We start from the raw sequence: 26,814 nt of genomic DNA on the forward strand, positions 1-26,814 counted from the left end.
CGGCGCACGGCTTAAGTACCAGATGTGTGACTAGGGGCTAATTTAGGCCCTAGGACGATCGGGCTTAGCTGTTTTCTTTTTTTTCTTCTCTTTCCTTTTATTATTATTATTTTTGTTTAGTTGACATGATTCATCCTTTTATTTTCAAAGTTTTCTCTCCTGCAATGTTGGCTCTAACTACTATGGCCAAATACGGCCAGTTCATAATTATGTGGAAGATCCATGGAGATGAAGTGGGGTCAAAGGGGCACTGGAAGACTAAGGTATCTGGCAAGGCCAACAGGTGACCTGATGAAAGATACCACTAACGAAACCGAAAAAGGGGTTGGATTTTAAGTCAAATTTCTTTTCAGTCAACACACATTTCAATGTTGCCAGTGCTGAGAGCCGGAACAATCACACGAACATATTTTACTAGAGCAGTGAATGTTCTAGATAGAAAAACAGATGCTGAAAGAGTTGTGCTAATGTTCCCCTAGTTGGAGAAGTGGACACCAAGTAAGTTTGACTGAGGAAATAATTTAATTCAGTAAAATATGGCCTCGGATCTGTCCTCACAGAGTTTAAGGTCAGTGCTCAGAGACTGAGAAGTAATCATTCTGGATAGTTCAGCAGGGGAAGGGCTGTCGTGGGGCTGCATGGGGAGCTTCTGGAGGTGGAGGGGCAAAGGTGAGTGTGCACTTGTGGGGACCACCAGGAAACTTCCTTGGGAAGCGAAGGCGTGAGCTGGGATCTGAAAACATGAGACCAAGCAAGTGAAGAAAAGAAAGGAGGGGGTTTCCAGGGAGAGGAGCTGCAGTCAGGATAAAGATAGGGAAGGCATCATTTCTTTGAAGAAAATGAGGGTGACTCTCACTGAAAACCTTGGGATTCTTCTTCTCAGAGGAGATGGATGAGGCTCTTTCTTGCTTCCTGAAATTATTTTAAGGCTTTTCTGGATATTTTAAATCTGGTAGCTGACTACTCTCTATTGGAAATCCCTGGCCATGTGTCTGTCGTGAGTGGGGGGCTGTACTGTGTTCACAGAAATGTGACAGGTGAGCTCATGTGCATAACAGTAGTTATCATTTATTAGGCACTTGCTGTATGCCACACGAGGCAACAGACAAAGCACTTTGTAAACATCTGATTAAATCCCAGAGCAAACCCGAGGTAACACTTGGCAAGGAAACAGTTGGCTTAGAGAAGTCACCCAGCTAGGGGAGGACATGGCTTAGATGAGAACCTGGCCTTACGACAATGCTTGTGCTCTTAGAAACTAAGCTATTTAGCTATTTTGGGACTGGGAAGAACCCATCCTGTGCTCATAATTATCCCACATTCATTTATTTTTCCTCCCTATTTTTAGCTGGAGGATCACTTCCAAGTTCAGAGCCTTTACACAACCATCCTCATTTTTTCCGTTACTATTTCCAGGTCTAGTACTTTGTGACAATGTCGTTTGTACCAAGTTCCTATAAAACCAAATTAGTCTTTGTTTCAGAATAATTACCTTATTCACAAGATGAGGCTGTGACATATTGGATGGTAAAAAGTTATTACAGAATGAAAACAGAGGAGATTATTGAACACCTCAACAGGTACCAAGACTTTTGCACAACTGGGCAATTCTGCCCCAAGTTTTAGGAAAAATAAAAAGAAAGCAGAAGAGACAAAGACAATTATGAGGTAAAATCAGATTTATAGAAATGGAATTTAAACTTAGATCCATGGGCAGAAGAAGAAAATTAATATGCAAATGGATTAAAAACCTCTATAAATTCTTCTAATGAGAAGGCTTTCCATTGATTTAGCTGACTCAACTATAAGGATGGTTATTTTTCTGCTAAAGTGGTTGGACCTTTGACAAGAAGCAACACGTGGAAAAGAAGTTCTTCCCATCCATACCTGCATTTTATTTGTTGAATACCATGCCTGGGTATTTTTTAGAGATGAGGTCTTGCTCTTGCTGAGGCTGGTCTCAAACTCGTGAGCTCAAGAAATCCACCTGCTGTGGCCTCAGAGTGCTGGGATTACAGGCTTGAGGCACTGTGTCCTGCCCCCCAAAACAGTCATTCCTTTGGCCAAAAGGCCATTTACTTCTGGCATAAAATCATGACCTACTCATTTGTCTTGTCAGAAGTCAGAACCATCATCATGAGTGTGTGGATTTGGATTCTTTTTTTTTTTTTTTTGCAGTTTTTAGCCAGGGCTGGGTTTGAACCCACCACCTCCGGCATATAGGGCTGGCGCCCTACTCCTTTGAGCCACAGGTGCCGCCTTGGATTTGGATTTTTTTGCCCCATTGCGATCAGCACGGCTGAGTGACAGCAAGAGTCAAACGTAACCCCCTGAGTACAGATCGAAGAGAAATCCACACAGGTTCTCTCTTTTCCAAATTCATATAAATAATCATTAAATATTTGTAAGTAGCCACTTACCTAGCTTTAAGATAACATTAGCATTCATTTAAAATGTGTTATTTCAATTTTTTCTTTGATATATTCAGCAAATTACAGGGGGGTTTTGGATTAACCTTTAAATCATTTATAGCCTAGAAACCAATAGTAATTACCCTGAAGGAGAGCTAAGCAACTCATTAGAAAGGCCACAGTTGTACAAGAGGCTTATCCACATTCTATTCGTGAGGTTTTGAGTTTGTGCTTTGGAGGGATATTGAAGTGGTAACATCTGTTTTCATTTCATGCCTTCCAATAATACAGCACATTTTAAACTACAGGCAGGCCTAACCATAAACAACCAATTAATTAATTTGTACATATCTCTGGGATACAAGGCCAATTCTGTTATGTGCATAGGTCGTGTAGGGGGCAAGGCAGGTCTCAGGGCATCCATCACCCGACTCCTGTGTTCTACCCATTAACCAGTTTCTCATCCTCCTCCCCCTTCCCACCTCCTCATTCTTCTGAGTCTCCATCATGTATCATTCTGCTCTGTACATCCAGGTGAACATACGTTTTAGCATCCACTTATGAGTGATTACATGTGATATGTGCTACGCCTGGCATGTTTCACTTGAGATAATGACCTCCAGCTCCACCCACGAAGATTTTTTTATTTAATTAATCTCTTTGTCCAGTTCCACCCATGTTGCAACAAAAGACAGAACATCATTCTTTCGTATGGCTGAATAGTATATATTCCCTTATACACTCCCCCCGCCCCCATATTTTCTTTATCCATTCATCTGTTGATGGACAGTTCGGTAGATTTCTTATCTTTGCTATTGTGAATTGTGCTGCGATAAACATACAAGTGTGGGTGTCTTTTTGATAAATTGATTTCTTTTCCTTTGGATAGATACCCAGTAGCGGGATAGCTATTTTTACTTGTTTGAGTTCCTTATAAATTCTAGATCTCAGTACCCTTTAGATGAATCATTTGCAAATATTTTCTCCTATTCGAGACATTGTCTCCTCACTCTGTAGATTATTTCTTTTGCTGGGCAGAAGATTTTTTTGTTCAATTAATCTCTTTTGTCCATTTCTGTTTTTGTTACCTGTGCTTCTGAGAATTTAGTCATAAATTCTTTGCCTAGATCAATGTCCAGAAGAGTTTTTCCTAGGTTTTCTTCTAGTGTTTTCATAGTTTCAGGTCTTACATTTAAGTCTTTAATCTGTCTTGAGTTAATTTTTGTATATGGTGAGCGATAGGGGTCCAGTTTCATTCTTCTGCATATGGATATCCAATTTTCCAAGTACTATTTATTGAAGATGGTGTCCTAGTCCCAACATACATGCCTGTGGGCCTTGTCAAAGTTCAGTTGGCTGTAAGTATGTGGCTTTATTTCTGAGTTCTCTATTCTGTTCCACTGATTTATGTATCTACTTTTATGTATGCCAGTTCCATGCTGTTTTGATTACTACAGCCTTGTAAAATAATTTGAAGTCAGATAATGTGATGCTTTGTTTTTGCTCAGGATTGCTTTGGCTATTTTGGCTTCATATGAATTTTGGGACTGTTTTTTTTTTAGTTCTGTGAAAAACAGCACTTGTCTTCCAAGAGGGATTACATGGAATCTGTAGATTACTTTGGGCAGTATGGTCATTTTAATGATATTAATTCTTCTGATCCATGAGCATGGGATGTTTTTCCATTTGTTTCTGTCATCTACATTTTCATTCATCAGTGTTTTATAGTTTTCTTTGCAGAGATCTTCACCATCTTGGTTGAATTTGTTTCTAGGACTTTTATTTTTGTTGCTATTGTAAGTGGGATTGTCTTCTTGATTTCTTCCTCAGCGAGATCGTTATTGGTGCATAAAAATACCACTGATTCTTGTACAATAATTGTGTAATCTGCAACTTTACTGCATTCATTGATCAAATCTAAGAGTTTCTGATGGAGTCTTTAGCTTTTCCAGATATCAAATGATATCATCAGCAAACAGGATAAGGACAGCTCATATAGAATGTGTAATTACGTATATGCATAATCAGTAGAGAATCTGCCATACCGTGGAGATGAAAACTAAGAATCTTCTGGATGTTTCAACTACTCTGCATGATCCAAAGATTCCAGAATTTCTAATTTTATTTAAGGACCATGTTGGAATCTGCATACTTGTCCTTTTAGAAGGAGGGGCATGCAGCTGTTAATTCTATCTTCTCAAAGGAAAACAAGGCCACTCAATGAAGGTAGAAATGACTCAGAATCAGTGGCTATCAATCTTCATGCTACCCCATTTGTTTCACCTCGCTCATTTCTGAACATTTGGTGTAACGAAGAGGTTAAATGCATAGGCCCTAATGTCACCCCAGCTGTGTGTGGAAAACATCCAGCTCAGTCTGAAGGTGCAAAACGGACATGGTAATAGTTTCCACCTGATGAAAACAATCCGTAACCCACTCACTGTGCTTCACAGGGGGTATGTTTCAGAGATGCTAATTGTGGTATTGTTGTCTATTTCTTATCTGTTTTTCAGTGTCTTTTCTGTAGCATCTATTCATGTGTTCATTTACGCATTAGCCATTAGTCAAACACCTGCTGTGAACAGGCACTGTGCAACATTGACAGCCTGAGGACTTTTTTGCTTGAAGAAGGTACCGAGAAAGATGAACATATACACAGCAGCTTGGTTTACTTATTCCCAGATGTGAGTGTTGGCTGCTAACAATTCATCCCTGCTCCCTTCTCTGGAAAATGGCCCTTAGCTAATGGGTGTGTCTGGGAACAGCCTCTGGGTCCATTTCTGTAATCCACCCTATAGAATTGCTAGTGCAATCAGGCTGAGGCTAAACTATTCCTAAACCCATTTCTTGGTGATTGGTTCTTTCCCCCTCCCTCACTCAATGACAGTGTCTTCTGAGAGCATTCTCTTACAGACCTTGTCAGAGGCTCTGCTGCCAGGGGATCCAACCCAGGATAAGGCATGCCCACGGATCATGCTGCTAAAAGTTTTGATGACAATGTGGCTTTCAAGTAAATACATAAATAATAGCTGACCGATATTTCTAGAGCTTCTTTAAAATATACCAATATAAATAATCTATTATTCATTCAATTGAACATGTATATTTTAAGTATTCTTATTAAGGGTTACCTCTGCCTTTCTTTATTATTTTAGCTTCTTTAGAGCCTCCTCATCTTTAAGCCTAAAATATCACACTATAATACATATACCATTGTATATACACATGGGTATATAACACATATATAGGCATATGTATTAAATATATGTGCATGTTATATATATAATAGATGAAAATTAAACAGAACACATATCTCAAGAACTTTTAAAAACTCTTTGGGTTTGCTTTTATTTCTTATGTTCTTTCAAAGTCTAAATAAAAGCCTTTCTACTTTTTTTGATAGATGAATGATTTTGATCATCTCTCTGGTTCAGAGTTTATTCCTATCTATCTATTGACTTTTTTCTTTGACTCCTTACAAGGGATCTGGGTTTGTCCTCCTGTGTAGGAGGAGGTTGTCAGCATCATAAACTCGGAGCTAACCTGGGCTTCTTCAGGCTCTCCTAAGTGTCCAGGTGAAGAGTTTTACGAGTTAATTCTTTACTGATGCTGAGTAATCAGGCCATCCAACGTGTATATAGTAGTCTGAGAAAATAATCTTCACATAGTGAAACATAAGCTCTGGTTAAAACTGTCACAGTTTTGTTTTATAAACCTTGACAAATAATGGAATTATAGGTGCTCACCGGGCAAGGATTTCACACTATTAGAGATTACGCTAAAGTGGGTTTCGCATGAAGCTAAGCATAACTGATTTTAGCTGGGTGGGCCAGCTAGACAAGAACAGAATGAATTTCTTAATATTCTGCAAGTATCTTATCGAATGGTTAATTATCCTTCATAACTGGTGATCCTTCATCAAATCACAGAATCCTATGGCATCCAGCTGAAGCTGCTTTTACTCCTAAATTCAGACAGAACCATGCTTGATGTCTGCGTGCTATGAAATCAAACTCTTTATTTAAAAAGAATTTCAGAGAAACTGTGATGTCACAATAGTAATAATTTGTTAAAACAGCAGTAATTGCAATTATCCGACTTCCCAAATTTTTACAAATTCTTTATTAATCATATCATCAATTTCTTAACCTGTGATGAGATTCATTTCTTCTGTCTTCCTCTCTTCTGAAGTCTCTTCTCGCTATACCTTCTGTCACTTTTCTGCATGTACGTGATTCAGCACATCTGTGTTTCCGGAATCCTCTGTGCCCCAGATAATGCTACTTTCATCTTTCCTCTCAACGAGGTCCAGAAGCTGTTCTTGTGGTACCCGCAGATTTATCTATGTTCTTCCCTAGTATTCGGGGCAAGAATTTGTTAAGAAAGGAAGAGCAATCAATCCTCCTCCCCTTTCTTATAGATACAGGATCTTGCTTCTGTCACCCAGGCTGGAGTGCTGTGATGCCATCATAGCTCACTGCAGCCTCCAGCTCCTGGGCTCAAACAATCCTCTTGCCGCGGCCTCCTGATTAGCCATAGTCTTGCTATGTTGTGGAGGCTGGTCTTGAACTCCTGGCGTTAAGTGATCCTCCCACTACAGCCTCCCAAAGTGCTGAGATTACAGGCATGAACTGCTACTCCTGGCTTCTATATGTTTTCAAATACGTTACTCTTCCCTCCCTGTCTCCACCATTTTCTTCTCAGGCAGATGTGGTTGTGACTTATACCAGTGCTGTAACCACGTCAAAGAAATTCTACTGTTTCCCGAGAACCAGAGAGTCATCTGTAGGATATCCAGCTCAATACCTCACAGGGCCCCCAAACACGGGCCGTTGTCATTCAGGCTTCCATTTAGTTACAAAGAAGTCTGTTACTACAGTCAATGCCGTAAGCTTCATGACTCTTAATTATGCTATTTGGGCATCACCAAGCCTGCGTCTCCCACACTGGACAGTCTTCGTTCCAGGGGCTGGCTCTGCCCCAGTCCAGTCTCCTGTTCTTCTCTTCTACTTTCCTCCACATTTCTTGATAATCTGCATTTGTTCCTTTAATTTCTGATCTGTGGCTCAGCCTGTCCATTGCAACAGCAATACTTCCAGTCTTCCAAAAAGGCTTTATTTAGCCTTTTACATTCCCCCTTTGGACAAGTGGAGAGAGTTCAAGGCTGTAAGCAAGCTGCATATATATATATATGAATATATATATATATACTATATATAGTATACATATATAATTATATATATAGAGATCTCATCCTTCCCACAATGTTTTCAGTAGCGCATAATAGTTCTTTTAAATATCTGACTTAATGTAGCTAACAAGATTTAAAAAGTATTTCTCGCACATTTTATTCTAAATTGTCACAGTTTCCAATACATGAGGAATGCTTATTGTAAAAGAAAAAAAGAAAGAAAGGGAAGATCCAGGATCTTTTGCAAGGCTTTGGGTTACTTGGATGTTAAAGATTTAGCAGCAAAGTCTCGACATCAAAGCTGGGAACAGACAGACAGACAGACAGACGGCATGCTTGCAGTGATAATAACTCAGAAGATAATGCACAATCATTTGCTCCCTAAACGTAGCATTTAGCAGTGAACACACACAGAGGAAGAGAGGCCGTGACTGCGGCTTCAGGGTCCCTTCCCTTTAATGACAAACATCTGTTCCCTAGCAGCTTGACTTGCACCATCAAATATGCATGTCACTACGGAGACCAGGGCTGCTGGTCTGAATAAGCAATTCATACCCAACACGTGTGATACTGTATTTGCAGAGTTAGGAAAGAAAAAAATGTCACAAAGTGGAATAAAAGGTATTCAAAACTCGACTCAGTTAAAGCCCCCTTTATCCACGTGCACAACAATGGAACTTTTAAACAATACGATTGTTAATGTGTCCTATGTCATAATGGATCAAGAAACAGTAATGCTTGCTCCTGTTTAAAATGGCAGGATAATAAGAAAATAAGTAGCTGAGAAATCAATGTTGGAGAAAAGCATCCAGGCGGTGGTTTTGGCAGCCAGTTTTAACCCAGGAATAATGGTTTACCTTGCCTTAAGCAAACCTTTACTAATGGAAAAGCCAGTCTTAAACAAAAGATAAATGAGAGGATCATTATTTGCTTTCCAAAGTTCTCTGAAAGTGCTGCGAGTCAAATAATAAGTCCTATTAATTCTCAGCGGGTTGTAACTAAATGTAAACGAGCTGCAAGAGGCTCGTTTTGATTCTCTGCTGCGAATAACGTGAGATACATTTTGTGGTGGACTGGGTGAAGTCTCTTCACCTGTCAACGAAGACATGCTGGCCCAGTCTGCGGTTTCCAACTTGGGAGTCTAGTTATTTTGCATTTCCGAATGCTTAATGGAGATGGTATTTTTGTTCACGAAGATGCTCTATGTGCCAAATGAACCTTGAGTTTCTTTGCTTGGCCTTGACAACTTAGTAAAGTAACAGTGGCTAATTCATGCTGATCCAAGTCTCCGATTTGTTAAAATGATGTTCTAGAAATTTCCAGTGACAATTCAGGTAAAATCACATTTAATGTTCCTTGGAGAGGAAAATACTGTGAGTCCCTGGGGTTTCCATCTTCACGATTCTAATCTCCCCCTTCCCGTTGCCACTGCCGCTGCTCTGGGCACAGTCACTGCCTCTCCGGGCTCGGGCACTGCCATCATCGCTTAACTCCTTCTCCACCTCTGGTTTAATCGGGTCATAGCATGCCACACGCCACCAGTAGGCTGATCGTGAGTACATTTTCATAAAAAAATGCTCAGGGAATTATTATTTCAGATAAAACCCCTCCTGGCACAGCGTCTGCAGACGCCCTTGCAGACTCCCTTCTCCAACACTAATCTTACGCGCCTGCAAACCTGGTCTCCTTCATCTCACAGTCAGGCCGGAGCTGCCTGCCCGGGTGCCCCTGTGTGTCCTTTTACCTCCAGTGCCCTCCACAGCCTTCCCTGTAGTCATGAGCTTCTCAACGCTCAGCTCCACCCCGCACCCCTGCCTGAACCAAAGCCCGCGTCATCGGCTCTCTCAAGCCAGCGCCAGCCAGCCTGCCGCTCTCATGCAGTGTCTGGACCACTCCGCCTTGTAATATCGTTGTCCTGAACAAACCCGCGGACGGAATGGACTTCTTTCAATTCTCTGTATTTCTCTACACAGCTTAGAATAATCTATTTGGCTTATAAGGGCTCAAAAATAATTAATATTGATTGATTTATAAAAATTACACTGATTGCCAGGAACACAGCTATTATATTAAGCAAGGTTGTGATTATCCAAGAGTTACAAAAATAAAAAATAAAAAACCCACTAAAATAATCTAATCAAAGTAACAGATCCACAGAGTTAAAAAGAAAGTGAGTATGTTATTGAAAGGCTTAACGAAAAATAGCAATCTACTCTCTCTTGCAGCAGAGGCATTTTAACGTTAGCTGTTCATGTTGGAAGTTGCTGCTGGTGAGTGATGCCCTTCCACTGCCGTGAGGACTCCCCGATTCCTCAACTTCAGGGTTTCTCTCTTCTTCCCACTGCAGTGATCTCCCAGGACCTTTATACACGGTTTTCCTTTGAACGATTAACCCTCTTTCGAGGCATCCTGTTCCTGTTTTGTGGTGACACTATTTCCTCATATCTTCTAAAGATGCAACAGAATGATGTTAATTTTTAATTTTGTTTCTTTTTGCAGTTTCTGGCTGGGGCCGGGTTTGAACCTACCACCTCCGGTATATGGGGTCAGGGGTCAGCGCCCTACTCCTTTGAGCCACAGGCACCGCCCCTGTTGCTAATGTTTTCCCTCCTTTCCTCCATGTTCTGGTTCTTTCCGGCTCCCTATTTTCCGCTGTTTATATTGCATCTGCTTTCACACTGACTATGTGGTCACACGTATTTAGGAGGGAGGTCATTTTGCCAAGAGAGTCCCTCAGAAGTCAGGATGTGTTTCACCAAGGCCCATCAGTTCACCCATCTAAGAGGTGTGGTCTCATCGCCACTCAGGGACAGGACCTTGGCCCCTGCTGCTGCTGTGTGAGGGGCAGGGCCAGGGTCTGCTGGCCTGTGGGCAGCTCTCAATCCACTCTCAGCCTCTGGCTCCCCATGGATGCTGCACTTGGTGTTATGGCTGAATTGTGGCCCCCAATTCATATATGAAATCCTCACCCCTAATACCTCAGAAGGTGGCTGTATTTGGAAATAGGGCCTTGAAAGAGGTAATGAATGTAACACGGGGCCGTACAGGTGGCCCTTACCCAGTACATCCTTATAGGAAGAGGAGATGGGGACACAGTCTGGTATAGGGGGAAGATGAGGGAGGTGCAGGGGAGGAGACAGCCACCTGCAAAGCACAGAGACAGGGCTCAGGAGAAGCCAACCCTCCTGACACCCCGATTTTGAACTTCTGACCTCCAGAACCATGAGGAAATAAATTTCTCTGGGTTAAGCCACCCGTTTGTGGTACTTTGTTATGGTGGTTCCAATAAACTGATATACTTGGTGCTTTTATATCTTGAGCTTTTCCTGGTTAATTTCCATGGAGAAAACCCCTCAAAATTCTTCCCATGGCAAGGGGCATGAGTGACAGGGTCTGCTCATGGGCCCCAGTGGGGAGGAGCCAACACTTCTATACACCAATTTTCAGCAAATTTCTATTTGGCGCTGAGCCATGTCTGTTTGTTCCACCATCACTGGACAGCCAGAGCCCCACCCTCTCCAAGGGTCTGCTCTCCCCCTCGTTCATAGCCTCCTTTTATGACACGGACTTTAAACTGACTTCATCTTCCCTGCTAAATCAGTCACTCGTATCCTATCTGCCTTCCGTCTTCCAAAAATTTATTGGAATCTCTTATTCATGGATGGTCTCTCTTGTTCCCACTGTCCTTGTGGTCGGTACATTTTTTATCACTTTATCACATGTTAGTGGACTCTTGGGAGGACGTGGAAATCAACACGAGTGAGTCTACCAGCCCTTCTCAACCTGACTCAAACCTTTAATGTTCAAAATTAGAAATAAAAGAAAATTCATTTCTAATAAACTCTTGAAATGTTATTTGAAATTGGATCTTAAATTTTATGATTTCATTTTTGCTCATATATATTTATTTGAGGATTTACAATTGAACAAATAATAAGTAGTTACACTGTGCAAAAATGGGACGCAATTTGAACCAAATCTGATCTCATTTATCAGTAACATAATATAGCAGAGATTACAGAACAAATATTTAGAACAGTTTTATTGTGATATGAATTAATTGTGTATTATAGCATTTTATTATTGTGTATTATAGTACCGGGAATAAGTATGACATTCACAAAACATGTTGACTGCTATTCAGTAGGTGGGTGGCGTGGTCAGGGCAGGGCGTTTTTCTTTATGTATCAGCGATATTTTGCATATTCTTTCTTCCTAAAGTTAAACTGAAACTTTACAACGTGTAAGTGTGTGTTCCTGTTCTTGTTCTCTCTCCCTGTTCTGCCCCCAATAATAGATATTTTTTTTACCAATTTTAGCATAGACATCAAATTCCCACTGCTTATTAAACAGCTTCTAGACTTTGCTGTGTCTTAATGTCAGTGATATTAAATAGGTCACTAACCGCTCGTGAGTTTCATTTCTTGACTGGTTGCCTTTTAAGGGAACGTGTGACGGGCCAACATTTTTTGCGTTAGCAGTTGCCAAGGAGGGTGTGTAGCATGGGGATAATCATTCTGGATTCTGCAACCTGTCTGTTATCTCCAACTCTCTCCCTAAGAGAGTAACTGTTTGAGTTCGTATTTATATTTTGTATTTAAGTCCTTGGTAAAATACGGCCTTTGCCAAGTTTAAGTTAGTTTAACAAATCGTATTTTGAAATGTTATAGACGGACAGACTGACACTGTGAGTGTTTCTCTGTCCTTCTGGCCCATTTTGAATGTGTTTCCATAGTGTTCCATAGACAGAACACTCCACAAGTTCTCCCGTCGCACGTTCTTTCCCATGGTCACACGCGGTCAGGTGCAGGTCACACGCGGTCAGGTGCAGGTCACACACGGTCAGGTGCAGTCTTATCTACTCAGCATTTATGCACCATTCAGTCCACCAGCATCCTTACGAGGTAGGGTAGGCTGCCCCCTCCACCTCATTTTGTAGAGGAGGAAATCTGAGGAATTTAGATTTCCTAGCCAGGGGTGGAGGAGGACTTGCACACAGGCAGTTCACTTTCCCTGTGTACCGCCTCCCTCCGCACCCCTCAAGTCACCCCCAGTCCCGCTGACTTCTTAGCATTTGCAGCAGTGTCATCATGACACAATCCTAGAAGTTCCGGTGCAAGAAATGGGCTGGTCGAATGGTTGACCAAGTCAGAGAAAAGTCAATGCCAGGACTTGTTTTTACCTAATTACAGAAGAAAACTTTCTGGCAATTCTGAACAAAAGTTATCAAAGAATTAAGAACTGTTTAACATTCTAAAAAGTTCTGATCTTAGTATCTTAATAGCTTTCTTCATGAAAATAGTTTTCCCTGATTTAAGTCCTTGGCACATGGTGAACGTAGTTACAAATAATCTAACAAACATTTCTTATAACATAAAAGAATTGGAACACTCAGATTCGGAGATCATACTTTTATACCCTAGAAGCTTTCTTAAGGATGTTCGTTTCTTTTTCTGTAACTGTATTCAAATTAATATGAGGGTACAATATTTAGGTTACATTGTTCTCACTTTCAGGGTAAAGTTCCATTTGTCTAAGGATGTTTCTTGATATTAAGTCATTTTAGTGTATACTCATGCATACTGCAATGTATTAAACAACAAATTTAAAGTGAGCACAGTAAATCTTTGGTAAAGTTTTTAATTAATTAATTATTTTTTAGAGATGAGGTCTCTGTTGCCCAGGCTAGAGTATAATGCTGTGATCATAACTCACTGCAGCTTTGAACTTCTGGGCTCAAGAGAGCTTCCTGCTTCCTGCCTCCTGAGTAGCTGAGACTATAGGTGTATACCACTGGGCATGGATAATTTTTTCACTTTTTTGTTTTTTAGAGATGGGGCCTCAATATGTTGCCTGGGCTGGTTTCAAACTCCCGGCCTCAAGCAAGCTTCTTGCCTTAGCCTTTTAAGTTGCTGGGATCACAGGGGTGAGCTACCTGGCCCAGCTGGCAAAATAGTCTTCCAAGTTGCATATTAGAAAGAAATGTTTTTTAAAATTAAATTTTATTTTATTTTTTAGAGATGAGGGCTTGCTCTGTTGCTCAGGCTGGAAGGTAGTGGCATGACCATAGCTCACTGTAGCCTGGAAGTCCTGGGTGATTCTCACACCTCGAGCCTCCCAGAGTGCTAGGATTACAGGCAAGAGCTACCAAGGCTGGCTAGAAGGAAGCTTTAGAATAATTAGGTATATTGTTCCTGGGAAAAAACACAAAGGGAATAGCCATTTTTCTCCTCATAAACCACGTAGGACTCACTGTCTACAAAACAGAAAGATAATGTGTTGTCTAGTAAAGGGCAGGGAACAGCTTTCCCATAGAATTAGTAGACATTCTCCTGAACCTTACATCATTCTGATAGATGCTGTTCTAGACTTTGAATTTTCTCCCACAGCGATTCTTGGCCGTTGGGTTATTTCTAGTTTCTCTTATGAGGCATGTGGACGAGTATAAAAAAGTCTTTATTTCTTTTCTTATCCTTCCCCTTTATTTTCCCTATTTTCTCCTGTTTTTATTTTTTTCTTCCTCTTTCTTTCTCTTATTTTCCTGTTTTTCTTTCACATTCTTCAGAGCTAGCATGGAATGGCAGAAAACAATTGGGTAAACCGAGATTTGAATTCATCCGACCTACGGTGTTTATTTAACCTTTGTGGGTCTCAATTTTCTCATCTTTAAAACACAGTCAGTAATGTCCACCTGCAGTATCTTAGTAAGGCTATAGAATAATGTATGTAAAGCATCTCACTCAGCGCTTAGTCAAGTAGTTTTCCAGTAAGTGTAGTAGCTAAAATTACTACCCTCACTATGTACTTCTAGATATATTGCTGCATAAAAAGCCTATGCTCATTTTGAAAGATTTTAATATATACTTCCAACTAACTTTCATAATGATAGTATAAAATTTATATTATTGCCTGCAATGTATGAGTATAACCCACGGCTCTGTCAATGTCCAGCTTCATTAGTTTTGATAATTTAAATAGTTGTGAAGTTACAGTGCATATTTTGGTTAATTAATATTTCCTTGATAACCAGCCAAGGGTAAACATTTTTTTCTAAATGATGTCTGTTTATATCTAATGTGTGTATTAGGCTTGGGGCTTTCTTTAAAGGTGAAGTTTAGACATGAAGGCAACAGTCATATCCATGTTGGTTTTTTTAAATCTCTCGTATAACACATTTTTAATATTTTAAATAATAAAATTCATTTACTTTTTCTTTCTTTTATTTGCCTGATAATAAAGGGAAATCAGTTTCCTTTAATAATTGGAGGAATGGAATCGCTGCATTTTAAAAAGGAAAACCCCATATGTTTAACGTTTCACTCAACTACAGTTTATTACGGCCTATAATATTTGTGTTTTTTTCCTTTAAATCGATAGCTATTCACTCCCCAGAGCAATATCGCCATTTCAAAATACTTGATTTAACACACATCTATGTTTTTCATTTTATGATTATTATATTACATTCTTTACATTTTGACATTACATTTTGATATTTTGATCGGAATTGCACTAACTTTGTTTTTCTTTTTCTTTTTCTCTTCCCATGTCCCCCACCATCACTAACTTTGTTTTTCAAACATTAGGTTCAGGTACAAGGCAAGTGATAGCTTTCATTTCGTTAATCACCTCCTACAGGCCCCAGGCCCTCCCAAGGATGGTTGTTGTGAGAAAAAATTCCTAATATCATCACATTAGGGGTAAGGTTTCAATATAGGAATTTGGGGACAACACAAATATTCAGTCTGTATCATAAGATAAACTGAATGTCTCGGTTAAAAGAGAGAGAGATCATACCTATAATCCTAGCACTCTGGGAGGCTGAGGCAGGTGGATTGCTTGAACTCAGGAGTTTGAGACCAGCCTGATCAAGAGGGAGACCCCACCTCCACTAGAAAGAGAAAAACTAGCTGGGCTTTGTGCTGGGCACGTGTGGTCCCAGCTACGTGGGAGGCCGAGGCAAGAGGATCGCTTGAACCCAGGAGTTTGAGGTTGCTGGAAGGTGTGATGCCATGGCATCCTAGCCAGAGCAACAGAGTGAGACTCTGTCTAAAGAAGAAAAAAAAAAAGAATTTCCTTTATTAATGTTCTTTATTTTTTTATTTTTTGAGACAGAGCCTCAAGCTGTCCCCCTGGGTAGAGTGCCGTGGCATCACAGCTCACAGCAACCTCCAACTCCTGGGCTCAAGTGAGTCTCCTGCCTCCGCCTCCCAAGTAGCTGGGACCACAGGTGCCTGCCACAACGCCTGGCTATTTTTTTTTTTTTTCGGTTGCAGCGATCATTGTTGTTTGGCGGGCCCGGGCTGGATTCGAACCTGCCACCTTAGGTGTATGTGGCTGGCGCCTTAGCCACTTGAGACACAGGCGCCGAGCCTATTAATGTTCTGAGAGACCCTCAACCCCAGAGCTTTAATATATTACACTGAAAAGCAGAATTAAGATTTTTTAGTGTCCTGTCCTCACCTTTCTCTAACTCTAGTCTCCTGATGAGGCCGTCCTCTTTCACTGCCATGCTCTCTCTGGCTAGCACGTTCCCGTCCCCAGTCTTTACGCAGCTAACTCTTATTTTTCCTGGAGGCCTTCCCTGACCTCCTTACACTGCTTTGTCTCTGTGACACAACTCTATTGTGACAGCACAGGGTGCTCGGGACCCTCGAGTGACTTCTCTGTACCCACCGCAGTCTGTGCTTTCCCGGGTAGGGCAGGGAGCACATCTCAGACCACATCTGCGCCCCAGTGCAGGGAGCACATCTCAGACCACATCTGCGCCCCAGTGCTTGGCACAGTGCCTGGTGCAGAGGAGCCGCTCCATAAACGCTGGTTGATTAAATGAGTAACCCTGCTCGCCATTTCCCACTGGGGCTTAACACAGTGTGTTACACACAGTAAACACTTGATAGGTATCTGAGGAGCTGGGTGAACATCATCCAGCTGACATGTGGTGAGTGGTAGAGTTCAACTAGCTAGAAATGCAGGCTCTGGAGTTGTCTGTCATTTACAAGTTGTGTGACCTTGGAAAGTTCAGCTTCTAGTCTGTAGAAACAGGGATAACAATAGTGTGACCCCATGAGGGTTCGCGAGGACTGTCTGTGCGGTGTTTTGGCACAGTACCGGGCTCTTGGCAAGAGCTTGATAAATGTGAGCTATTATTATCAGGCAGCCAGTTTCTGAGCGCTCTGAACTTGGCTTTTGCTCATTAAACTGTGTTTTCCGTCCAACCTCAAGGGTGCAGGGATGGTGCGCTCAGCAGTTCTGCCCGCCCAGCCATGCTGAGGATGATGTCGAGCGGAAGCTGCACCCACAGAGGCTGCCCCATTCAGCTGGCGAGTTTAGGGGCCACCTTCCTAACAGTTTCCAACACGCCTTATTCTGTGGGCTTCACAGGAACCTTCAGACAGCTACCACTAATAATTACGAATTCTTCGGAACCCTGCAAGCTGCTTACATGTACAAATATAGATCTAAAATCCAGTTTTCCTACAAGACATAATCACATGTGTTTTAGATTTCACTGGCCTTCAAGGCCTGTGCAAAATGCATACTTTAAGGACTGACCTAGACTCGTGATTTATGTTTTTTTAGGTTCGTGTCAAATACAAGCTAGAATCTGAGAAATGCTTCTGTGACAAAACACGCAGATCCAGTGGTGTGAACGGAGGGAACAGACCCGGCTGCTGCTTGTTTCTCTCCCCCACATTTCTTTCTCTTTCAAATTTCAACTCAGAACTGCATTCTTTAATGATAAATATGCCCTGAGTAAGCCCAAAGTCCTCTTTCAGATGTTGAAGAAGCCACTAGTTAAGCCAGAATTCACAACACAGATCGTGCTCCCCACCCTCACATTCCCTGCACTGTTGGGGTCTCTCACTGCCCCTGTAAAGGTTACCTGGATTACTAGGAGCCAAAGATGCTAAATTAGGCCATCGGTGGTCCTTTAAGTCTATGCAGAGGACCAGCCCAAACCTCTGATGCTCTTAAATCCAAAGGGCAAATAATCCCGTTGTCACTGCTGCCAGCAGAGAAAGGAAGGAAGAAACCTCCAGCTTCCTCCTTGCTGGGGTCTGTGATAATGATGATGATTAATATGCTCTGGGAACCACAGGGGGCAGGTCTCCAGATGGGGGTGCCAACGATGTCAACTGCATCCCTCGCAAGGGGGATATTTATCTACGGGAAGACAGCCATCCAAAGCTTTCTGCCAGGGCTCCCCCTGAGCAAGGGCTCTCTGCCACACACTGCACTTTCCTGTTTAACCAAGGGTCCTTCTCATGCTGGGTGACCCCAGACTCACCAAGGTCAAAGGGCACATGACAGGTTCAGATCAGAGCACTGGGGGACAATGCAACAGAGGTGTTTGGGAGTAAAATTCAGAACCATGGTTTTTATAGAGTAGGAACCCAGCATGTTGTCTCTTGTGCTTGATGTGGTGTGTTTTTGTCTGGACCTCCCCAAGATTGTGAAAGCACAGCTGCCCCAGCCAGGACAGCTGGAATAACCATCTGCATTCTTTTCACATACCTTCTCTCCAGTTTCTTCATCAAGCCAACCTTGTTTTAATACACATCCTTAGAGCCTGCCTTCAATACTATTATACTGTTTCACCCATAGTGTAAGGGCCTTATAAAGGGATATGTCTTCTCAGACCTTAAACTCAAAACACTTTACACTTTATATTATTGACATTTTGCTTTTGCATATTCTATAAACAAAACATATATATCAATTAATTTTCCTTAAGAGTTTTCTTTTTGAGTAATTGAAAATAAGAAAAATTAATTTTCCTTTATCTGCATTTATTATATTCCAAGCTTTCTTTACTTCCTTGCGTAGATTTAAATTTCTGTTTGAGATCATACACTTTTACCTGGAGAAGTTCCTTTAATATTTCTTATACTGGAGGTCTGTTGGCCATAAAGGTTCTCAGTTTTTATTTGTCAAAGGAAGTCTTCATTGCTATATGTTTGAAAGATATTCTCACTGGGTAGAGAATTCTTGGTTGACATTTTTAACATTTTCATTTTGGCACTTTAAAAATGTTATTTGATTATCTTGTGGCTTCCAAGTTTTCTGACAGGAAATGTACCTATCTTTCTTCAGACGTAATTATTAGTGGTAGCCGTCTGAAGGTTCCTGTGAAGAACCAAGTTTTCTGACAGGAAATGTACCTATCTTTCTTCCTTTCTATGTAATATGTCTTTTTCTCTGCCTTTGATATTTTCTCTTTTTCTTTATAGTCATTTGATTATGACATGCTTAGATATATTATTTATTTCTCTTTGTCTTTACCCTGTTTGGTATTCTCTGAGTTTGTATCTGTGCTTTGCTATCCATCATTAATTTTGGGAAAATCATTTCTTCAATTTGAATTAAATTTAAATCTGCCCTATTATCTCCTTTTTTCTTTCTGAGATTCCAATTACATGTGTATTAGACTATTTCATATGCTTGGTCCTATTTTTGTTTTATCTTTTTTCACTCTTGACCCCCTCTGTGTTTTAGTTTGGGTACTTTCTTGAAGTTCTTTGAGTCTTTCCTTGGCTGTGTTGATACTACTGAGCCCGTTAAGACATTCTTTGTCTCTTACTATCTTTTATTTTTGACCCTTCCATTTGACTGGTTCCTACTTTCTACCCCTTTGCTGAAATTCCCATCTGATCTTGAATATCGTTCATCCTTTCCATTAGTGCCTTTAACATGTTAATCAGTTATTTTAAATTCCTTGTTGGGTCCATCAAACATCTGTGGCACATCTGGTTCTATTGATTACTTTGTCTCCTCTTGGTAGATTGTTGCTTTTTCTTGTCATTTGTATGCCACATAATTTTCCTTGGAAGCCATACATTTTGTGTAGGAAAGCAGGGAGTGAGGTAAACAGTTGTGATGCTTGGAGACAGGCTTGTCTTTTCTGTAGCTCAGATGTTAATGTGGCATTTTGGTCAACTTTGTTAGGAGTTAAACTCGGTTTGGGGTTTGTTGTTGCTTTATGGGTTCCTTTAGGGCACAAAGCTTCAAGTTTTTGTAGGAATCTGTCTTATATTTAGGACAACAGGACCGGGCATGGTAGCTCACGCCTGTGATCCCAGAACTCTGGGAGGCTGAGGTCGGTTGGTGGATTGCTTGAGATCAGGAGTTGGACACCAGCCTGAGCAAGAGCGAGACCCCATCTCTAAAAATAGCCTGGAGTTGTGGCAGGGGCCTGTAGTCCCAGCTATTTGGAAGGCTGAATCAAGAGAATCACTTGAGCCCAAGAATTTGAGGTTGCTGTGAGCTATGATGCCATAGCACTCTATTGAGACAACAAAGTGAGACTCTGTCTCAAAAATAATAAAAAAAATAATAAAAGGACATGAGGTAATTTTCCAGATAATTTTCCTCAATGTCTGCCATACCCTGAGAATTAGGCCTTTCCTCTGCACTGTGCCTCAGGATGGTCTGTTTCCACATTCTTACAAGTCTCCTATCAATATTCCACTGTCTCTTGTTCCACACAGTGTGACTACTTGATGGTGAGGGTGGAGTAGGGGAGTGCTCTATTGTTTAGTCTCAATCTTAGGCACCCATCCCCAGGTTTCAGGGTGTGGCCTTCTTAGTACTCCTGACCTCGCATAGTTCAGTTCTGGGCCCACGGTGCATCCTTGCTGCTTAGCTAGGGATAGAGGTTATTTTTTTATTAGATGGTAACTGTGTACAGTACTGCATTTATGGGGTACAATTGCTGATTTTTATTCCTGTCCCTGTCTTCCAGCTGCAATAGGTCTCCACCAATCCCCTAAGGACCTGTTACTGTGCTTTTCTTTCCACAGATTAGGGCTTTTGTTCCACAGGTGAAGAGAGGATAAAGGCCCTGGGATTTGGGGGTGGTGGTGGTCATGTTTGTCCACAGAAGCTGCAGTTTCTTTGCTGAAACCTTCTCCAGGAGGGCACCTTCTCAGGATGTCTGCCAGCCTTTTGTGTGAGCGCCCGGCAGGAGGACTCTATGGAGAACAGTCTGCAAGAAGGGTGTCAACAAGCCCTCTGTGTGGCCACCCCAGACGCACCACACTTGGCCTTCACCAATTTGTAAACTTTTCTACCTGAAATCTTCTTACTCATACCCAGCTGCCCAGTAAGCCAATAAGCTTCTTCCTGAAGGATAGTTCTCTCCACATCTCTACATTCTGAGCAGAAACTGGATGTTTCTCCAAGCCTCCTTTAAGACTTGCCTGTAATATCTCTCCTCAAGAAATCCTCACAATGATTCTTACTTTTATTTACTACATTTTAATTTTTATTTCCTTAATACTATCTGGCATTTTGAAAACCTTCATTTCATAGTATAAGTATGAACTGAACATCTACTATATGCCAGGTATTAGAGATACAAAGAAAAAAGGTACAGATTTGGCCTTTAGAAAGCTGGGGGAGACAGATAAGTAAAGAAATATTTAAAATGGTTACCACTAGGGGGAAAGGGGTTATGAGATCCAGACGGGTCATCCACTGCATTTCAGCTTTCCCAGGCTGCCAGTGGGTATACAGATGCTTGCATTATTGTTACTATCATTGGAATTTTGCAGACGCAGCACATCTTTTTTGTATTTGCGAAATGTTTCATAATTAAAAATTTAAAGCAACATTGTAAATGGTCCCATTACAGAGATCGCCAATATGCATGCGTAGACAGAAAGAAAAATAAATAAATGTTATTCAAATGGGTATTCAAGAGTTGGGATAAAATTTCCATGACGCATCCTACATGGATTTTTAAGTATACGTGCTGCTGAAGTGAGCACAGCCTGCTTGGATTAAGATGTGTCTTAAATGCTTCTAAGGAAGTAAAGTTAGTGTGTTCTGGAAAACTACGTTAGAAAACAAAAACAGTGGCTTTAATGTTGACAGATAACTGATGTTCGGGATGCATATACAGAACTTGAATAAAATTGTTTCATGATTTTTAGAATAAATTCATAATAAAACGACGTGATAAGTGCTGTCAAAGAAGTATTCATAGGTTGCTATGGGAACAAAAAGGAGAAAGTTCCATAGAAATTGTGACATTCAAATTCAGTCTTCAAGTGCGAGCAGGCATTCTCCAAGGGCAAAAGGCATGCAAAGGAACATCTTTTACAAGAGCACAGCCTAGAAATTATATCGCCCACTTAGGAAACCACTAGTATTTCAGTATAGTCGGCAGGAAACATGATAGCGTGGCCCTAAGTATCATGTTAAAAACTCCTCGTTTTATTCAAGAGATAATAGGGAAGCCTTGAGGAATTTTAAGCAGCTGGGTGGCAGGATCATACACGTTACCCATGAAGCATGTGGTTAATGGCTGGAAGGCACCTGGCTAGGAAAAGGGAAAGCCGTGAGTCATCCCAGGAATGTCAGCAAAGAAAAAGTCGCTGGGGAAAGAGATAAGACAGAAGTGGTCGTGCAGCAGCCAGTGCAGGCCCTTCTGAAATCGCCCTGCTTGTTTCTTGATGAGGAAAAATGGACCTTTACCCTCCTCTTTCCAGCAGGCTCTCCCGTGCATAAGTTTTCCCTAATTATGTGCTTAGTTAGAAGATCCAGAGAAGAGGCTGGAAACAATACAGACCCCGCCTCGAGATTACTCGAGGCCTCAGATGACCGCAGCTATCTAGAGACAGACAGCCCTCGAGGTAACGCCAGCCTGTGAAGCAGTCATTCAGGACACTGTAACAGTGACAGCACCTCCTTGCCACTCCTCAGTGCCCTTCATACCTCATCCCGTTTTTAAGCTCTTGCTTTCAGCCCAAGACTCCAAAATGGCTTCCCTGAGTCACGAGCTGCAGCCATTGCCCTGCTGCTAGCTCGGGGACGAAGTCACTTTCCATTCACTTCCCCTTGACCTTGTCATTGGTGTTTGCAGTTGTGGAGCAGTGGCCGATTTCAGGAGCAGCAGGAGGAATAAGGAGGGGCCAACCTGAAGATATCCTGAAAGTCGGGATGATGTGGGGACAGACGAGAGGGTGTGGCCAAGTGTGACTGAGGCCCAGAGTGATGCTAAGCTACTTAGGAGATGGTCTTGACCTTTACTGAGGGGTCTCCTAAGGGACATAGGAAAGCAGCAGATTGGAGGATGGGTAGGAACTGTACATTCAGTCTTGGTCTTTGGTTGGTTGTGTGACACTCAAGTAGAGAGGACCCTACATGTCAGAGAGGGAGTCTGACATGTGGGTTTGGAGCTCCCAGGAGGAGCACACGGAGAAGAGAGGAGGGTGGAGAGAAACCAGGAATGACAGCACAGGGTCTGAGAGGGGACACAGCCCACATGGTGGGGAGAGGAGCTGCTCCCACTTGTGGGCCAAGTGACTGTCACATCACTTTACTCAAGCAGAGTGAGAGAATTGCTTATTTAAGCTTTGCTAACTCAGTGCAATATCATTTAATGGTGTTACTTAATGAGAATGGGGTTTTTGTGTATTTCTTATTTCATCCATAGCTCCTTTGCTTTGGCGGACATCGTGCAACTTTCCAGAAATATAACATCAAAATGTCAATGGTTCTTTTTGAAAATCACAGAGAAAAGAAAATCAAAAAGAAGACCCCATAGGAATAGCTACACATACCACTGATCAAGTCAGTAACAGGAATAAAAAGGAAGACAAGTTTTCTTTTTCCTCCATGGCGTTGAGTACACTGAAGTTTTCACTTTTTAGCTTGGTTTTGCATCAGCTGTGGCCCTGCAGGCCCACGGTCTCCCCTGGCAGGTGGGCACCGTCAGCGCCTGCTGCAAACTGCTTGCCCTCCCTCCTGGTTTACATTAAGTGAGGATGAGGAGAGAAGGCTGGAGCCTGACCCGTGTGGCTCCAGACTTTAAATCAAATCATTGTCATGTTCCCTAATTACTGTTCAATGTCTGGAGTCTCAAGTGACAGAAACCAGTGTGTCCTCTTTGCATTTTCATGCAGCGCCAGGAGTCTGAGGCTGTGCCAAATGAGTTCCACAATGAAGCATGAATTTTACTGCTGTGTTTTTCGTAAGAAACCATTATACATTAAAACAATTAATCATTAGCTATTAGCCCAATCTCTAAAGGCTAAGATATAGTTTATCATATATTATACCTGCACTCTCTCTCGTGAGCGTCACAGTAACTTAGGGAAATAAATATCAATGGTTAACTACTTCTGCAGATGAGACAACAGAGGTTTAGAAGTTATTAAGCCACACTAGCCAGTGGCAGGGTGGAGAATCATCCCAGGCTTCTAAATTCCACCGATCCTTCTCCCGCACCCCACTATCCCCCTCCACGGAACCAGAGCTTTGGATCTGTGTGATTACTGCAGCTTCAGCTTCTCTAACGGCTGTGTGCCATCACACGGGCATAGGAAAAAGGCGGCTAGTGCAGGGTTAAGATCATCCAGCAAGGTCCAGTCTCCCGCTCTATAGTGACCCTCTGCATCGTACCCACCCCCGACAGAGGGCAGCATCACAGAACAGCTGAGAATCCAGTCCAAGTCAGATTTGTGACTGACAGAGATTGCAAAGAGAAAATCTCTTCGCACATTTAATGAGGCACGAGGAGTGAGTTCTTAGGCTGTTAGGTTTCGTTTCCACTTGTTCCGTGATCGCATCTTCCAGGCCTGGGTGGCAGACTCCCAGGAAGCACGATGTCAACCCCTTTTCCTGCATTCACGGCAGACATTGGTAATTATTTATTTATTTATTTATTTATTTTTGAGATAGAGTCTCACTCTGCCACCCTCAGTAGAGTGCTGTGGCGTCATAGCTCACAGCAACCTCAAACTCTTGGGCTCAACTGATTCTCTTGCCTCAGCCTCCCAAGTAATTGGGACTACAGGCGCTCACCACAATGCTTGGATGGTTTTTCTATTTTTAGTAGACATGGGGTCTTGCGGTTTCTCAGGCTGGTCTCAAACTCCTGAGCCCAAGCTGTCCATCGACCTCAGACTCCCAGACTGCTGGGATCAGAGGCATGAGCCACCGCGCCTGGCCACAGCAGACTTTGCTAAGGCAACATGACACTCTTTCTGATGGAACTCAAATTGCTCACTGGCCTCAGCACTGCGTCTAAGTGGGCTATGGACCAAGTCTGGAGTGTCAGATAGAATATTTTGGAATTCCTTCTTTAGGTCAGTGATCAAAGCATCATGATCATAAAGTCTGATCTGGCTTGAATCAAACAAAGAACTCTCATTCTTTGGGTGAGTGACTTGGCCAAGGACTTACAAGTCTCTCTAGCCTCAGTTTCCTCATCTATAAAGTGCGACTAATAACACCTTATAGTACAGTGTTATTGAGAGGACTAAATGAGGGAATAAATAGGAATCAGTTAGCTCACTGCGGCACATAAAAATACAGAATAACTGGTGACCTTGTTTCTGAGGTTATATAAGGCTCATAACACAAGCAACAATAATTAATTTACTTACTAATACGATTAAATTAAGAAATCAGAAAATCTAAATGAACATGAATATAATACATGAACTGATTTTTCAACAACTTTTAAGTTTCTCTGTTATGCACTCTCTGTAAAACAAATCTATACTTACAGAAAAAGAGTCTCTAGACCGAAGCACGTTTCGAGGGGGTTTTGCTAAACCTCACCTTTTGGCTTCCTTCTCTTGGTTCTGAACAGAAAGCAGTACCGCAGCTGGGATAAGACAACTGACTGGAAATTGCAGTAGAGAACTTAAATCTAAAAGGAAGTTCCTTATTTGGGAGGGTTTCATGATAATTATTAATTCTTGGAGTATTAATTGGTCACTTTACTAACAAGTTAAGTAAAAGAGAAAAAACAAAAGCAAGACATCGTGCCTGGCTAAGGAAACCAAACTGGGAAATGTTCAAGATTTTCTGGAGTGATTTTGGGTCTTAAAAGAGCTTTACAAACGTATTTTGAATTATTATGAGAATGACAGGCAGGCAGATAAGACACCGAAACTAAATTCTCTATTTTTGGTACACGCTTTGGTAAGGGAACCGAGATACCAATCTAATTTCAGAGGAGTGTTTACAGACGTCTAAGCTAGAATTCATTCAGTTGGGACATGATGGCATTCTATAAGGAGATCTCGGAAGTGACACATTCACTCTCTATATGCATTTTATGGGCTGAGAGTCACAGATAGAGTTTCTTGGGCAGTTTTTAATATCAGAATTGTTTATATGTACTGATACAAATAATACATACATGCATAAACAAATATACATATGTAAACAATTATATCAAACTATGTAATATATGTACATACACACACATGTTAGTATCTAGAGAGGGGGTCTGGTTATGTTGCCCAGGCTGGATTCAAACTCCTGGGCTCCAGTAAACCTCCTGCCTCAGCCTCTCAAGTAACTGAGCCCACAGTTGCACACATCACACATGGTTGAATGATATTTTTGAATAGACATTCTGATATACTAAGTCAGTGTAATGTTTAGGACTTAGGAGTTATCTTCCAACTCCAGGGAGTACGAAATAAAATTTTGAATAATGACCTGACAATTGGATAACGATCTTTTAAGCATGTCTATTCAATCATATGTTTATTCATATATTCACTCATTAACTCAACAAATACTACTCTACTATTGCATGTAAGCCACTGGGAGTATAATATTAGATAAGACAGAATCTATCTCCTCAAGGAACTTACACTCATAGCCTCAGCAAAGCAAATGACTCATTGAATGAAGGTCACGCTAACTGGCCCCTAACACTCTTTCATCTTTGAAGTTGATGCCCCAATTATAAAATTTTTTTTTAACCTGTAAGCTCAGCACTCTGGGAGGCTGGGGAGGGTGGATGGCCTTAGCTCATGGGTTTGAGACCAGCCTGAGCCAGAGCGAGACCCCGTCTCTAAAAATAGCCGGGCATTATGGCAAACACCTGTGGTTCCACCTACTTGGGAGGCTGAGGCAAGAGATTCGCATGAGCCCAAGAGCTTAAGGTTGCTGTGAGCTATGATGCCACAGCACTCTACTGAGGGTGACAAAGTGAAACTCTGTCTCATAAAAAACAAACAAAGAAAACATGCACACACTTCACCCTCCCAGAGTGCTAGGATTACAGGTGTGAGCCACCGCGCCTGGCCAATGTTTTTAAAAATAAGTGTTCATTCTGGCAAGGGTGTTGTGAGGTGAGAATTCTTCCTACATTGCTGGTGGGAGTATAAATTGTTACAAGCTTATTCTGGAAAGTAATTTCACAGTATGTATCAAGAATGTAAAAAAGGCTCGGTGCCT

The 26,814-nt window shown here is 41.7% G+C and overlaps 1 protein-coding gene across 1 annotated transcript in view; it reads right to left on the reverse strand.

The window, feature by feature from the left end:
* AK5 (adenylate kinase 5) overlaps window positions 1-26,814 on the reverse strand; it is a 227,219-nt gene that overhangs the window by 115,259 nt on the left and 85,146 nt on the right. The gene's annotated exons all lie outside the window — the stretch shown is intronic.

Source organism: Otolemur garnettii, unplaced genomic scaffold (genome assembly GCF_000181295.1).
Source record: "Otolemur garnettii isolate 467f Iridium unplaced genomic scaffold, OtoGar3 scaffold00010, whole genome shotgun sequence".
NCBI lineage: Eukaryota > Metazoa > Chordata > Mammalia > Primates > Galagidae > Otolemur > Otolemur garnettii.